Here is a 17,100-nt window from a genome sequence, read left to right on the forward strand (position 1 = left end):
CTAATGCCTTTTTATAGATTTTTAACGTAATGATCTGCTCCCAAGTTACATTTAAAAAGCTGGGTAGTCTATATACTAGTCACATCTCAAATAACTATCATAGCAAATACTTGCTTGATATCTGTAAGATGCCCTTTCACCAGGCCAATAAAACATAGAGCTATGTGATTATTATTTTCAAATATACAATATTCGACTTCATAAGTAGCCCAGTGTATCTTCAGCAACACCACTTGGAGTAAAATGCTACTTGGGGAATAAAGGGGGACAGAGTCTACCTCGTAATTATAAAAGATAGTGGGAATAAGCAAACGCTGGTATTTAATCATCTTATACCATAATTGATACCTTCCAATGAGGCAGAGCATGCGGACAGAAGCATATTTACTCATAAGGCAAGTAGACTGGCAGACATCCTTAAATGACAGTGGTCAAATTCTGCTGTCACACTGCAAATTAATTGGTGGCAGAACTTAGTTTCAGTTGTCTGAAAAAAGTCCTTATTAAGTTTTTGCTGTGTAAGTAATAAATGGTATTTTTGTGAGGAAATAGTTCTGTAACTCATATATTCACTCTGTTTGTGCTTGGAAGTTTTTGCCTCACCTGTGTCAAAACATCATAATCTTACAGCTGCTAATTGCAGCAGAGTGGCGCCTTGAGTTATTTTTGTGGTCAGCATGAGATGGCATGTGACATTATATGCTATAGTAACCCTCAATGAGGCCTTTCTATCGTAAAGATTTTAATGCAGAAAGAGGAGGGGGTGGAATCTCCCAACATCGCTTTAATCTGTAAGTACATTTTTCTTGATCATTAAGTAAAATTAAGGTGATTTGATTATTTGTCAGATTTACTACTTTAATACTAATGCACGGTGGTGTAACATATTAACTAGCTGATACTTTTAAGGCAGTTCGTCAAAATAAGTGCGTATTAGTTCAGTTCTGACTATGCTGGACTTTTGCCCAAGCAGAAAATGAGCACATAAAAGCAAGAATTTAACATGATGAGTCATACCAATCATATTAAAAACTTACCTTTTAGGGAACACATTAGGTGATATCCCGCAGCCCATATTTAGTAACCCTCTGATTGACATTGGCAAGAATTTTGCTGTGTAGGAGCCACATAGGGACTCCGGATTTTGGCTTGCTCTGTCTTTAAAATGCCGACAGATCAGATGTGTTCTGAGAACCACAAACAACTGAATCTTTTAAAAGAGCATTTTTTAATCTCTACCAGTTTCTTAACAGCCTATGAATAGGCATATGCTCTTTCAGCCGAGAACGTATATCAGGTTTCCTGGAAACCATCCCACTAGGGCATGACTGTAGCTCCAATATAAGCAGTGAAGCACTTAAAAGGGGGCTAATTAGCTATTTGCTGTACTTGACAGATAAAAGATGTATGCAAGCACAGAGAAAAGACTGCAAATATAGATATCCCTGATTATGTTATTGTCCAACATTTTAATTAATTTCTTAGACCATCTTTGTGTAATGTAAAAAGGTTTTAAAAGATGTGATAGTAACAAGGCTGTAGTGTTTCTTTAACTAATCACCATCACTGCAGGGTGCTGGAAATTTTAAAGCACGTTTTATATGCTCAGTTCATTGAAGAATTACTTTTACTTCTCCTGGCCTTAATTTTTCCTTTATTTGCAGAGCAGCAATGAGAAAGGTGTGATTTGATTCAACTAGTGTGCTGCCCAGAAGCCACAGCGGATGCCGTTTTGGCATGTAAATCATCTACAAAGGAGACAGACTGGCTAGTAACTACAAATAGGGGCAGATGATAAAACCTTTGGGCTCCATCCACAGCTCTACAACTCATTCACTGGGTGAGGAAGTAACGCAGCTTCTCTGAGACTCATTTTAGCTACCCATAAAATTGAGGAATCATATTTATCTGTTACTTGTAAGCATTGTGTGGTTTCACATCTCCCCCCTCCCCCAAGTTCTCTGAAAGCCTCAAATGAAATTGCCTCACAATAAGTTTATGCTTCTAATTTTAGCCAAAACCAAATGCAACGTTGCGTACAAGGTGAGGCTAACCAAGCAAATAAATACATTAACCAAACCTTCTGAAACAAAACCATTTTGGACCAGGGTTTAGATTCCAGCAGGAATTAGGGTTCCCTTCTGGTTTACCGATACGATTTCACAAGTTCACAACAATACACAGTCACCTTGACTACAAATCATTTTGGTGTGTTTCCAGCAGTGTCACAGGAAGGAAGGATTTGGCCCACGCCCCGTCAAAATAATGGGGTATACGGGTAAGCGGGTAAGTACCAGCAGAGTAAACAGCAGTACAGAAACCAGCAGTGTTTTAAGCTTTGTTAATAGCGAGGGGCCAGGTACATTAAAGTAGCAGACAATTTGTTTGATAAGCAATTGATATTTGACAGGCCAGTGACAGCCTTGTTGTCAGGAGATCACTGCTCTAGTCTCAGTATGTGACTTTAAAAACTTCACTAGGGGAAAAATTACAGTCAGGCAAGCAGCAGCAAGGCATAGCCTAAGGCGCTATCTGCCAATAACTAAGTCCTAGGGAAAACTGATTTGTGGCTTCTGATCACATGAACCTATAGCCTTCACTATTGACTAATTGTGGTTCATCTGGATGTAGATCTATCTTGGCTAACAAGAAAGCACTAGAGGTCTTCATTTAGCCATCGAGCTGAGTCTCTGGAGACATGTGTGCAGCTGTCTTTACCTTCTTACCAATCAACACATCAAAAGCTGCAGAATATATTTCCACTTTCAGAAATGCAAACTGCAAGTGAGATAAAGTTGCCAAACTAGACTTGAAAAAGAGTGAATGATTATGACTCTACTCCAAATACAAAAGATAAATCATTTATAACCGTGCAGAACTTTGCTATCTATATAAATTTAGAACAGATACAATGGAGTCAATTTATCAGCTGGACAGCCGCATCATTTTAATGTAACTGTAAAGGATTAAAACAATTTTAGGTGCCTTTTTTTTCCTGCAGAGCATCAAACCAGAGAGAACACAAGCAGGCCAGGTGAATGCACATTCCCTTGCAGAAAATGACTGCTGAATGATGCTTTTTTGATTTGTTTTATTTCAGTGAAAATAGTATAGTTTAAAAAAATCTACTTGGTGCCATGCAAATCAGCTGTTAATTACTATGCAGAGCATCCTACCTAGTCCAAACATTATGCTAAAACTGGGGAAAAAAAAAAAATTATCAAACACTATTATGGAAGTTTTTGAAGCTAAAACTACAGAAGAGATGGGGTCAGCAATTTTGACTTAAATCACTTTCTTGGCTTCTGCTCAGGTTAACAATTCATTCAACTAAAGGCAGTATTGGCAAGACATAGAACACTGTCACTGAAGGAGCTGAGCTCCCTCATACTCCATCAATGCTATCAGAGTTTAAAAGTCCACAGCAATTTTAGGGCTCAATTATAGTTTGACTTAACATCCAGATTTAGGTCACACTGGACTTAATAGGCAAACAATTTGCTTCAGTCCCAAATGAACAAGAGTTTTGTGATATCCATTAATCAAGGCAGGACCAGCCAGTGCTGGATTTGACTCTCAGTCTCATAATATGAGGCATACCCAAACCACCACTGTGTTTTCTTGTTCTTGCTGTCTCGGTAAGTCAGGAGAAAAGTTTTTCTTGTGAGATTTCTGTTTCCTCCCAGTCCAGAAGAATGAGAGTACAGAGGGGTGCAGAGTCCTTGCAGGATTTCAGTATCTCTGTGTGTCAGCTTGGCTGCAGAGGGGAAATAGCAAATATTTTTGCCATTTAACATTCTGCCCAGTTAAATTTGGGTTTGCAGCCTGGCAGAGAAGAGAAAATTGAGCACATAAAATTAAAAGCAGTGAAAAGATCCCCTTAGAATGTCAATCCTGAAGCTAACTTTCCACATTATTAGTTATATTAATGGATACGTCTTTCTGGATCACCTATCTTGAACGAGATCAAAGAGGAAACTAAAACTAAATGAGCAGTCTGGGTCTAGCAATTATTAGAAATTTAGAGGGAGAAATGTTTAAATTTAAAACCTGCTCTTCAGGGCAGATTGTTCTATGTAGGTAAAATTTGTGAGGGTGTTTTCAAAGTTCTTAAGGTTTAACAGAATAAATTTCTGCATCTGTCAATGTGTACCTCTTGCTCTTTATCATTATTACTACCAATTTTGATCTAGAACACAGATGTGCTTTTTTTTTTTTTTTAAAGTCACATATATATATATCTCACATTTCTTTTTGCTGGACTTCCACTGTGAAGCTTTTGCCCAACAGAATTATGATAAAAGAAAAAAATTCTTACAGGCAGGGCAAGCAGTTCAGCCTGTTCCCAAAGCTGCCACATCCTTCTTATTACAAGACCTTCTTTTCACATTGCTTATAATATTGCAAAATTAACTCCCAAGGATAAAATTTTCCACACTGACAAAATTACTCTGGAAAGTATCTCAAGATCTTGCTTCTTGTCTTTGAAATACAGGAATGCCTTTATACTCAAGGCAGGGATGGCTTGTTACCAATTACTCAAAAATGCCTTCAGTTAGCCCAATTGTAAAACTTTGTGAGAAAAAATAAAAAATAAAGAAAATCACACTTCAGTACAGTCTCAGTAAAAATAGCTTCCACTTTTAAATTTTTTTTCCAAGTGAGAACTCTGAAGATTTCAGCTTACTGAACTCACTCTAACCCCCACAAAAGACAGGATGGGCACAAACCAGGGCAAAGGTGACCTGGAAGCGTTTCTCAAATTTTCTCCCAGAGGGCTGCCCCTCTCCAGGGTTGCTGTCAGGTACTGTAGCTAGGAGCCGGGCATCACCAGCATTTCTCGTGCTCCTTGTTACGGCTCCCTGTGCAGGTGGGGAGAAGCCGCTGGAGCTGGAAGCCAGCATGATGGAAAACTACAAGGAGGGAAATGGGGGGGGTGCGAAAAGGAGCCTGGTGGGCATGCAAGCGGAGAGAAGAGAGAAAGACTGTGATGAGTATATAAAATACTACAAATCTATAAAAGAGAATGGGGTAGGGGGAGGATAGATGAGATTTAATGAGAAATTTGGAGCTAATTTTGGGGTTTTTTTTAATTAGGAAACACTACCAAGCTTGGAACTTTCTTGCAGATATTATAGTTTTCCTATTACATTTCATTCAGGAAACGGTTCTCGCCACCCAAATGGAAATTTTGGAAGGAGAAGAAGGCTGGGGGAAAAGAAGGGAAGGAGAAGAGAAAACTTATCCCAGAATAGCTCAGTGCTTCCAATGTTTGCCTAATTCAGACCTGGACTTGAACCTCAGCCTTCCACTTTCTACAGAAATACCCTAACAGCTAGTGCACTGGTTGCTCCAAGGAGAGTTTTTTTTTCAAATGCTTCTACACAACAAACTACTCTTCAATTAGAAAATGCCAACATGCAATATCCCTTACTTACTCCAGTTCCCCACTCGTCCACCCCCCATGCCTTATAATTCAGCTTTTAATGATATAAATGTGTGTTGTTTTCTCAAATCTCCCTCTCCTCACTGGATGTGCAGGATCAAGCTGCTCTGGAGATGGATCCAAGCTTTGAAAGTACCAGCTGTAGTACTCTTACTTCATCTACCACAAAAGCTACCAAGTCTGCAGAAAAGGAAGCTGACTGCCACAGAATATGACAAGAGGTGATCTCATCTCGTCATCAGAGCAGTTCACACTTGAGAATTAGCTTCTTCAGAAATACACATCTCTAAAAGAAAACCTTTCACAGATGGACACTAACCAGGCATTTCTACCTAGGCACCTGAACACAAGCTGAAGGTGCTGATCTGCAGAATAAACTGCTCCTGTGTATGCTTTGTATGTTTTAAGGATATACCGTGTATTCTGAAGAAAAAGAAAAGAGAAAAACAAGTTCTGGATGAGGAGGCACAGGACTTCTTTAACCCTGAAATGTCAAACCTAAATAAAAGGTTCTTTCTGTAACAAGCAGGAACTTTGTTTGCTTACAAAGAAGTACACACAAAACAAGGAGGAAGGTTATTGTGTTTTCTCATGTTAAGCCCCTCAAGTTTCTTGGTAACTGTTTTGCAGACTGGATAGCTGCTTTGTGAACAAATTGCCTTTCTTCCCATTTGGAATTTGAACTCTCCGACTTTCTGGAGGAAATACCCTGAATCATTCTGATATTCTATGACAATTTAAAAGCAACTGAAGAAAATACTTGGCAGATCATAACATTTGTGATATGCCTCATTTCTGAAAATACTGAAGCATAGAAGCCAGACTCTTGAGACAGAGCCTGTGCAAACTGCCTTTCTTTTTTTTTTTTTTTTTTTTTTACTACTTCTGCAGCAATTTGAGAATTGGTTGGGTAAAACGACCTTTTCTACTCCTAAGAGTTGCACATTTTTAAATTACTAGGGCAGTAATTTCCATAAAAAAGACATAAATCTATACATATAATATAAACCAAAATAATAATCTTTTTAATCTATTTGCAGAACTCTAAAACTCCAGAGACATAAAACCCACATAAGGAACACGAGTAAACTAAAAAGTAAAGCCCAGCTAATTTCACCATTCTAGAAAGGAGATTGCACAGTTTTGGTAAAACCTTAGATTTCATCAAGGGAGAGTCTTCAGAATTAGAAGATGCAGCAGCAGGCTGGCACATACCAATGCCAGCCCTCAGCAGGACAGGTATGAGGAGGACTGGTGAGCTTTTGAAAATGGGATGCAGCTCTAGTTCTAGTGGGTCAGATCTCCTCCACCTTTTCCCAAAGAGTGTTTAGGAGGCTGAAGGCATCTGCAAATCGCCTCTGCCAGGGGTACAGCAGCCACACACCTCCTTGGCGGACACAGTTTATGCTTAGCTAATGAGTACAGCTGTGGGTTAGAAATGGCAGCCTGGTGTTCAATCCCATTTCTCCTAAGCTCATGCCATCCTTTTGCAGGAAGCCAAGTCAGCAAGGCTAGAGTGCTTCAGGACTTCCCCTTCTACATGCTGAGGAAGACACGGGATCACGGTTTGATACCAGGGTCCACTTGCAATAACTAAGGCACACAAGAGGTTCCCAATAACATCTCTCTCTTTCCTTTTGCTATCCCAAGAGCACAGCTAAACAACTCCCCCCATAGGTATTACTTTTTTTTTTTTTTTTTATCAATAATAAGGTAACTCCAACACTTTCAGCATGGCAGACTGTCACATGAGAATGGTTACTCTAATATGTGCCATGATTGATAAAACCAGAAGGCGGTACCTCAAGTATTGTTTCTAGAAAATGAGTGAGCCCTACCCATAGTAACCCCCCGAAAAAACCTATCAAGAAGGATTGGCCCAAAGCTCTGTGGTGGGACATGTCCCTCGTGCCAGAGGCCACTGGTTTAGCTGTCTCCATCTGCATAACACACTGCCACTGTTTCTCAGCCATCCTCATGAAATCCAGAGCCTTGAGAAGAAACAATTGGTCCAAAGGACAGAAACTTTTAATTTGACCACCATCGCTAACATCCTAACACTGTTTAGAATACATCAGATGATTTAATGAAGCCGCTACTAAGAGTTGCAACCAAAGAGATTAATTTGAGTAGTACAAATGTCCTCAAAATCACACTCAGCACGTGTGTATCACCTACCTCATTTTTATACGCTTCTTTCCTTATCTTAGCTCTGTTTACCAAGAAACATTTCATTCCCCCACAGCTACAGTTTTCCAATTATTTTCTGCCTTACAGATTAAGCACTATATAATAATAAAAAAGACACCACCTTGTTTGGTGAAAGAGACCTGTCTTACACTTTGCTAACATTATAGCCAGATTTCACGGTCATGGGAAAACAAAACACCCCAAATGGAGCAGTTATTAATTCAATAAATCCAGCTGCTCTCAGTGCTCTGGGCAAAAGGCAAAGTTAAAAGCAGCTGCTCATTGACGACATGTGCGACCTGACCAGGGGAAGGTAGCTGTTTTAGCACATCATCCACCACTTTGAAGGCTGACTGCACTCAATTTCTTAGACAATCTACACACCATTTTCAGTTCTGTACCTCCATAATTTATCACAACAATACCTCAAGCATACAGATGGGGGGTGGGGGGGGAATGAAAGCAATTTACAGTATCAAGATGAAAGAAGCTGGACGGCTCAAGAAGACCTACTATGTAAATCATATCCACAACTTAAAGGAATGTCGCCATAATATTCTGGAATTAATTTTTCCAGCATTCCTATATAGGTCACACGAAGGTAAATGTAGTTTCCTCCTCCCCCTACCACTATATCTGGAGTTGTTTATCAATATGTTAAAGAGGAAATTGATTCTACCTCCCCTTTTCTACGTGGACAATAAGAACCTTATGTATAAAAACTTTGGATAAAAATAACAGCAAGCAGTAAAAATTAGTGTGCAATCTGTCTATATGTCTTCCCTTCAGATTTTTGGACACATCCTTCAAAAGTAACTCTTCATGATCCTCAAGATTAAGAAAGGAAAATAATCTTTTCCCACCAACAGCTAGATCACACACAGTGTATCCCACCATATCTCACCAATCCTAGCTAACTTCAAAAATGCAAAAGTTATGCACAGCCTTCATAACTTTTCTAACAAATTAAATATGTGAATTTAAAACCATTATTTTTGACTTTATTTCAAACATAGATCTATATTTTCGGTTTCCTAAATTATAATTGCTAAATATGTCTGATTAATCAAAGCTATGTTCTCCAATGGGAAAACACTGATTTTCCTTCATAAGACTATGTGCAGATATAACTTTGCTTTTTTATTGATGTTTAGGTAACCATCTTTTGCACACAAGTTTACTTTTTCTGTGTTCAGCAGGTGCACCATGTATCCCAAGGAGAGCCAAAAAGTGTGTGTGCAAATCTCTTTACACAGTTTTTCCTCTTCTCTCAATTATCAATGACATATTTATCTAAGAAACCTCTGAATTTAACTACAATTATTGTGCGCTTCTCAGCACTTGAACTGCAATCTGCCTCTCAGTCTCTCTTTCCCCCAGGATTTACTTTTAAAGGTACAAGCATGTTAACAGTTTCAAACAGCTGCTATGGAAAAAAATCATCATGAATGTTTCCTTCTTCCTCCTGAATTGTGGATTTAAATCTCAAAATACACTGAGGCTGAGTTGCAAGAAGCAGTTGCAGTTACAGGATTAACTCCAGACACCTCCTGCTCCAGCAGGCTCGAAGTTGGGGCTTATACCAGTGGAAAGGTGATACAAGAGATATTCATCTCTTGCTTTCCACACTGGTGGGTCCTGACATTTTGGGTCAAGCAAACTTTTAATGAATGGGAAAACTATTTGAAGTTATATTTAAGTATTTCTAAATATATTCAGTGTTTTTCTCTCCTTCCAAGGAATATATTTTTAGGCTTCAGGCAGCCAGTTTTAAAGACAAGAGGCTTCTGAAAAGAACACAAACTAAGACTGTATTTCAGCAGAATATGTAGTACATTTGTAATATGTGGTTTCACGTAGGAGAGGTAACCCGTTCCCATAAAAAGGAAACGGGATGAAGAGATTAATATCTCTTGTATCACCTTTCCACTGGTATAAGCCCCAACTTTGAGTCTGCTGGAGCAGGAGGTGTCTGGAGTTAATCCTGTAACTGCAACTGCTTCTTGCAACTCAGCCTCAGTGTATTTTGAGATTTAAATCCACAATTAATAACATATTAGCTCTTGAATGAATAATCCCCATATCTCAAACCATGCTTCACCTCAAATCACCAGATAACCTTCTGCGTGCACAACAGTCATATCCCCACTGAATGTCTAAACATTGTATTTCTAATACCATCCTTCACGTAGACACGTGTGTGGACCCCATCGCTCCCTACCCAATGTACTTCGGACACAGGCTATTCAATTTAACATTACCGTTACCTCATTGTTCATTTAGCAAAGTAGTATATAAAACTGTGCTTGCAGTACTATGGCTCCTTGCTGAAATCTCCCACTCCCAGTTTGACTCCACCCTAACTCAGAAACTGACTTAAAATTACAATTTGATTTTTTTCCCATCTAGTTCTAACTTGTCACTTTGAATGTTCAGATTTTTTTTAATTTTGCCAGGGCAGATCCCCCCTGTGAGACACTGATAATCTTGCTAACAGTTAACTCTTAACCATCAGGCTACACATAACAATACCATTGTATTCTGGGGACTGATCATCACAGTGCATTTCACTGAGGCTCCGCTGGGATACACAGTGAGTGAATCACCAGATTTAAGGCTCACAATGTCACAAACAAGTATTTGCCACCTTGCCTAGCTAAACGATGTTGCCCACAAAATGCAAATTGAACAGGGAGTATTTCACAGTTCTTGTCTAAACATTAAAAGCTGTTCAAATGACATTTCTGGCTTTCTAAAAACCCCAGACAGTCCAATGTGCCTCATTGGTCTTTACAACCATGCAAGTGTAAAGGGTTTTAAAAGGACTTCTGTTAAAAAGCAGTTGATAGCAACTTACAATACTGAAAAATAGTATAGTATCTACCGGATCTCCACATTAAATAGTAAAGATCCTTCCCTACTGTAAGCAGGCCTGTAATAGAAAGTGACTGAATCAATACCATTATTCATACAGAAGTGGACTAATTGATATGAACAAGGATGAAATTGTGCCTCAGGATTCAGCTTCCAAATGCGCATCACTGTTAGCATTTTACTAATACAAAAGCTATGATTTAACCAAAGTTTTGGAAATTGATATATTTTCTTGCCATACATAATAAATCATTAATTTGAAAGTTATTGATATCTTCTCACTTGCTTTTACATAGAGAAATACAGAAGATAAATTCTCACCTGTTTATTTCTCATAGGGTTGTATTATAGTCTTAACTTGAACCTGTGGTGGGCTGGGGAATGGTTTCAGTCACTTTCTTTACAATTGAAGGTTATGCCTCATGGTTCATCGCCTGTGCTAGGTCCAAGCAGACTGACTGGGTGAATGAGTGTACCTAGGGCACAGGGAGAAGGAAAGGAAGGAGCTGGCAGGGCTGCCATCACCAAGAGTCCAAAGAGCAGCAGGTCAAGACTGATACACATGTTAGATTTACAGCACCTGCACTAAATTTGCACCCTGTCTGTTCAGGTATGAATGACATCCAGCAACACTTGGACAGCCATGTCTGAAGAAGGAAGGAGCTGGCTGTATGTGTACAATGAATCTGATCAATGCCAAGTCCAACAAGGCTGGCTCAGGGGCTTGAAATTCATCTTGTATTAGTAACACCTATGTCTGCAGGGTTTCCAGACCTTGCAGAAATCCTGACTTTCCTCTGGCATTTCAGCTAAATGAAGATATCTTTCTCAAGCAGGTAGCAACAAACACATCATCGTTTTCTGCAAGGCATATGGCACCTCTTGTATTGTACTGCATCACCTTACCTGCCTGAGTGCTAAGGGGACTGTGAAGCTGCTCAAGTCAGATGTTTTAACATGACAAATTTTATGATATGGGGAAAGGCAATTGAGAGAGGAGAAACAAGTGCTCGCGGCAGTCACTGGAGTAGGACCTGAAGGTTTATGGCACTGGACCTAGAACTTCTGTCAAAGAGCTGAGGTCAAGAGAAAGTTGGTACCATACTCCACCTAATTTCACATCGCTCCTTGAAGTGGTGTGAATCTGTTTCTCCTTGTTGCAAATCAACAAAGATTGAAAAGGAAGAAAAGGAATTTAGGGTTGCGAGGTGGTTCCTCAGGCCACTGGGGTGCTGAGACAGCATGACCTTCCCTTGTAGTGCTGTAGGAGCCGGGAGGGAATGGTGGCCACTGCCCCCAGCTCCTGGTCAAGCCTAGGCAGAGGGGATGAGGGACATTCCACAAGCTCTCCCAGGACGCTGGTTCATCTCTGTCTCAGCATTTTTGGCCTCTATAGCTGCAAAGTAGAAAGACAGAAAATGTGCACGCATCTTGTACTGTGCTCTCTTTTAGGAGCTCTTCTGCTGCAATAGCGTTCAGAGGGGAGAGAAATACATTCCTTTCGACTTAGTTTGTTTTCCCACGTGGTGATTGTAACCACTCATTTTCCATGTTCTTGGGCTCAGGCTTTTTTCCTCTTTCACTACCCTCTATATTTTGGATACTCCCTGTCTCGATCTGGAAAGAGTAGCAGAAAAGTCTTTGTTGCTTGGAAAATTCTTGAGTTCTTATTATGCAATTCACAGCAAAGATATCTGTATAATTTGTATTACAATTATTGCCAAATAATCACATCATGAATGTTGTATTCCTGCTGCCTTAAGATAGCTGTCAAAACTTAAAGAAGAAAAAACAACTTAACAAAGAACAGAAAAAAACCCCACAGTAATTTGTGCACCTTAAGTACTAGCTGTTGGAGAAAACCTCCAGTTGCAGAAGATTTTGTAATATAAAAGTTTCCCATGCAATTTCAGAAGAGAGAGCTTCTGCTCAGGCAATTTTATAAAATTAGTAATCAGTGCTCTGCCTGTAATCTGGAATCCAGTTGTAGGACAAATGCACCTTATTATCACAGCAATATGTATTTTTATTTCTAATTACTCCTCTTCTTACAAATACAATCAAATGGCTGAAGTCAGCTTTGCTTTTGTTCTTCTGTTGTATCAGCCATTGTAGTAGAAGGGGAAGGAAGCTGTGACACTCAGGCAATCTCACTTTCAAGGGATGGGTCCTTCTAGGGATAAGGAAAGAAAATGACAGCTGCATTTGATGGCATATGTGGTACTAACATGAAAAATAATCTTCTTTTTCTACAGCTAACTAAATGCTGTGTGGGATCCTGAGTGTATATAGTACAGTTAGTGTATATATTTGTACTTTATAATCACTGACAAATAACTCCCACTAGCTTATGACAGCTGATGGGCAGTGTCATTGTAAATGACAAGGCTTGACTCCTCTATTATGATCAGTTTAAATTTGGTGTTTTTTCCTGTGTGAGCTTTAAAAAAAATTTCCAAGTGTTTAAATTATGTTTAATCTGATATATTGAATGTCCCTGAAGACTTACTCTATAATAGCTTTCTTTAGAATGATACACTAACTCCTTCCCCCCCCACACACCATTTTTCCTTTTCTTTTAAATAACAAATTTCTTTAAAAAATAAAATAGAGTGTGAGACAGAAGGCTTATATTTCAGGGAAGAATGGTGCAAGGGGCCAGGGAGGCCACATAATTGGGTGTGATGTGTCAGTTTCTCTAGTGACTGTAGGGACTATTCTGTCATCACTTCCGCACTGCGTAAGCGAGAGGACTGCACAAATCCCTGCGTCTCCCGTGACTTAACCAAACACTGGAGCCTCCTCTAAAAGAAAGTTAGTCAGGAGGTATGCAGGTGGTTTATACATTAGCGAAGGAAGCAAGAGACGGGGGAATGTAAGAGAAAGGCAAAGGATGAGATAGTGTGACATGAAAAGACGAGGGGCTTGCCAAAACCAGCACATTCATACTGGTTTTGCTAAGCAAATTGTACACCCAAAATTAAAATAATTTTAAAAAATTTTTAAAAACCCACAATAATCTAAAGCTACCCTAGCTAAAGGTAGATATAGCTTACTTTACGGCTTTGGGCTACTCTGTAAACACAGCTCTTTCATTATTTCTCTAGTTGCTTTCTCTTCCCTAAAGGGAAAACAGAAAAAAACTAACAACACATCACACTTCACCTACCTTCTGAGCAATTTCTGAGCTGGCAGATAAACACAATAGGTAGTTAAGAGGCACTACAGCTGTAGTCTTTTCTCCCTAAAGCTTCCTAAGAGTTATCCTATCAATCAGTCAAAATGGGCAGGATTCATCCCCCCTACCTTAGGTGGTAGAAATACAGACCTTCAGAATGGAGCTGGTCATCTCCTTATATTCAAAGGAAAGAACTAGGCAGATCTACAGGATGGTTCATCTGACCAATTTTAGATATTGGTCTTAGAAGAAGAAATGCACCCTAAAAGTGCCATTTTCTTTCCACGGGTTACAAAAGAGTATAGACTCATAGTTCAGATGCAGACAACTGCATATACAGTGCACATAGTCTCACCATATGATGACGACTCAGTGGCTTCTTGTATGAGAGAATGAAGCATCAGCATTCAAAGAAGCAAATAAAGAAACCTCTAGGTTCATTTATTTCTGTTTTAACAAATTCACACTTAAGCCATGCCCAGTTCTGTAGAAGAAAAGGATCATATACTGTACTTTGACTTTGCTATACTCCTCCTCTGCACTTCAGCTGCAATCAGTTAAACAGGAGTCCTCAGCGTAAGTCATGGTCACGATCCTTCCCCTGTCTGATTCTGGAGCCCTAAAGTTCTGAGAAGTGAAAAAATGACAAAATTAAATTAAGTTCACTGCATGCCTACTGGAACTCAATTACATAGATTTTCTCATATAAATGTTGTTTCTTTGTCTCTGGAAACTGTCCCACATCAGAAAAAGTGGTATTAATTAATACAATCCCAATTTTATTTTGGGCACACAAGATGTGTTACAACCTCTGTCAAATCATGGACCAGAAATGCTTTTTTGCCAATTTCCCAAGTACCTAGACAACTTCTGATTTGGATAGTAAACTGGACACACATAAAGAGTGAGAGTTCATACTTGGGCCCTGTAAGTAGATCAACAAGGCAAATCTCCTCTGCGTTATGCTTTACTACTTTGTTTTACCAGTGAAATTGGCACTGCAAAAGTTCACCCATACAGTGCAAGCGGTTTCAGAGCCCTTGCACCTGAAACAAGAATTCTGCTTACTAGTGCCTAATGCTGCCATGGTTTGCATATACACATATGCAGTAAATCCCTCAGGTTTCCAGAACAGAGAAAATTAAGGATGTACTATCATCTTTGCGGTGCCTAACTTGTGATATAAACTTCTCTTCTGTGGGCCAACATTAATTTTCACAGGGATCTAGGAACAGGATTTCAGGGCACCATCTGCTTCTCTGAGTCCCAACCCTCGCAAACAAAGGCAACCGCACAATAAAAGAGCCCAGAAGGATTTACAAATTATGACATCTATGCAACACTGTAACTTGTAACAAACCAAGACCCAGTGTAAAGAAAAAAAAAGAAAAAAAAGAAAGAGAGATAGAAAACCATAGAAAGAAAATAGAAATGTATTGTTAATATTTTAGATCTTTGAAATAAGAGGAAACATGTAAAAGGAAACAGTAGAGTGTGTGTACAATGTGAGTCACATCTCAGACCTGTTTGAAGGAGGAGTAATCTCCATTGTTTGAAAACCTTTCGTGTTAAGGCTGGGGGAAAAAGGCATACCCAAGAGGTTATCTGAAAATCAGACTCCTAATAAATTTACCATATGTAAATTATTTCAGATACAGATTGGAAATTACCTGAAATCGCACTTCAAGCTCCAAACTAAACCTAGCCTGAATGCTCTGATTTGAAACAAGGAGATTAATTTGCTTTACAATCCTTATTTTTGTGTGTGTGTTTTTATTATTAGGAGGGGAATCAGGGATGCAAAACAGCAAAAGGAAAAACTTTTGCAGTAATAATACCTTGATCAGAACCAGGAAGCATGAGAAAACTTATAAGAAATCTTGTTCTCAGGAGAGGAACCCCATCTTTGTTGGAGCAAACAGCATCCAGATACCAAAGTTAAAGCAGGTACATGAGAAATACCATAATGAGCACAGCCTTGTATCTTGCAGTATTTGAAAGGCTTGCATTTGAAGAGCATGCAAAAACGGAAACAGATTTTCTTTCTACTCTCTCTGCATTATATATTAGATTATTATTGCCATACGTGAGACCTGTGGAATTTGGAAAAGAGCTTTCTTTATGGGCATGACAATGAATAGGATGAGCTCCAGAAATACTATGCCGTAGGGTACATGTTCTGGGACAGGTGTCCCAACCAAAGAAAATTTCTTATTTGACTTTGCTAGTCTGAAATGTACATTAATCACCTGACAGGGTCACTGCAGAGATCATAGGATTTATTAGTTCAAACATCAAACATTTATTAGTTTAAACATTTCACATACAATAGGGCAGAAAATGATTAGCTTCATATACAAATGACTATAAGTGTCCTCTTTGGCTTGCGAGTCTGCAGCCACAATGGAATTGAGAAGTAAAAATCTCTAACAGAAGCAATGCCTTAAAACACATTATGGGAGATTTTCCTTTTTTTTAATTTGAAAAAAAAACAAAAACCAAACCCCATATGTAGAGAACACAATCAATTTGTTTTAAATGCCATAATTATTGGTTTCACTACAAAGTGCCTCTAAGTGAATTTCTTTCAGAACAGAAGCATTTATTCACTTAGCAATTTTTTACTCACAAATTCTACAAAATAGTGATTTCTTTTCATTTCTGCATTTAACAGGGCAGAAGTCTGCTTGACTCTCCACTATTCATTGTCATCTTGTGCTTAACAGCAAAACTCTCTGTCTGAAGGGACTGTGAAGAAGGCAGAAGCTATAATTCATCAGTATTAATACAGAACAATGAAACAGAAGAGAACTATACAAAATTTTTTAACCGAAACTACAGAACATGGCTGGTTGTGTTTCCTTTCATGAAATTTCTATTTTATCTATGTGTTTATAGCTATAAAATCTAGTTTCAGTCATTCTACCATTTAGAGCATAAAAGGTTTTATCTTAAGCAATAGTACTTTTACAAGCTTATACCCCATTTTTAAAATATATATATATACTTATCTACTAATGTTTATGTTGTTACCCCTCTTGTTTAGAATAGGGATTCCCAGTTTCCATAGAGCTAATGCAGGAAATATTTTTTAAAAAAACATGCTGGAATAACAACTTTTGATAGACACACTTTTCTAACAACCTATCCCAGTAATGAGAATTTACTGATCAATCTTGCAAGGCTGAGTCCAAGTAACACAGGAGTAAAGAAATAGCAATCAAAACACACAGTTAAATAAATACTATGATATTACTCTTAGTTTCTTCACCAAGGCTATTGAATTGCTTATAAAAGAGATACTGATGATAGAGAGCTTCAGGGAGAACTCAGCGCTCTTCAAAATCCTTAACAAGACAAGGATTTCCAATTTTGAGGAATCAAATTCCCATGTATTTTATTATTCTTGCTG

General features: G+C 38.7%; 2 long non-coding RNA genes across 2 annotated transcripts; one reads left to right on the forward strand and one right to left on the reverse strand.

The window, feature by feature from the left end:
- The first annotated feature begins 677 nt into the window (after positions 1-677).
- LOC138685214 (uncharacterized) lies at positions 678-9,032 on the forward strand. Its single transcript, XR_011324501.1, has 3 exons — positions 678-791; positions 1,665-1,840; positions 5,542-9,032. It is a non-coding gene; the product is annotated as an uncharacterized lncRNA (long non-coding RNA).
- Positions 9,033-10,837: 1,805 nt separating this feature from the next.
- On the reverse strand, positions 10,838-16,419 carry LOC138685127 (uncharacterized). Its single transcript, XR_011324382.1, has 3 exons — positions 16,318-16,419; positions 14,202-14,315; positions 10,838-10,986 (listed from the first exon to the last, which is right to left on the reverse strand). It is a non-coding gene; the product is annotated as an uncharacterized lncRNA (long non-coding RNA).
- Positions 16,420-17,100: the final 681 nt, after the last annotated feature.

Source organism: Haliaeetus albicilla, chromosome 1 (genome assembly GCF_947461875.1).
Source record: "Haliaeetus albicilla chromosome 1, bHalAlb1.1, whole genome shotgun sequence".
Lineage (NCBI taxonomy): Eukaryota > Metazoa > Chordata > Aves > Accipitriformes > Accipitridae > Haliaeetus > Haliaeetus albicilla.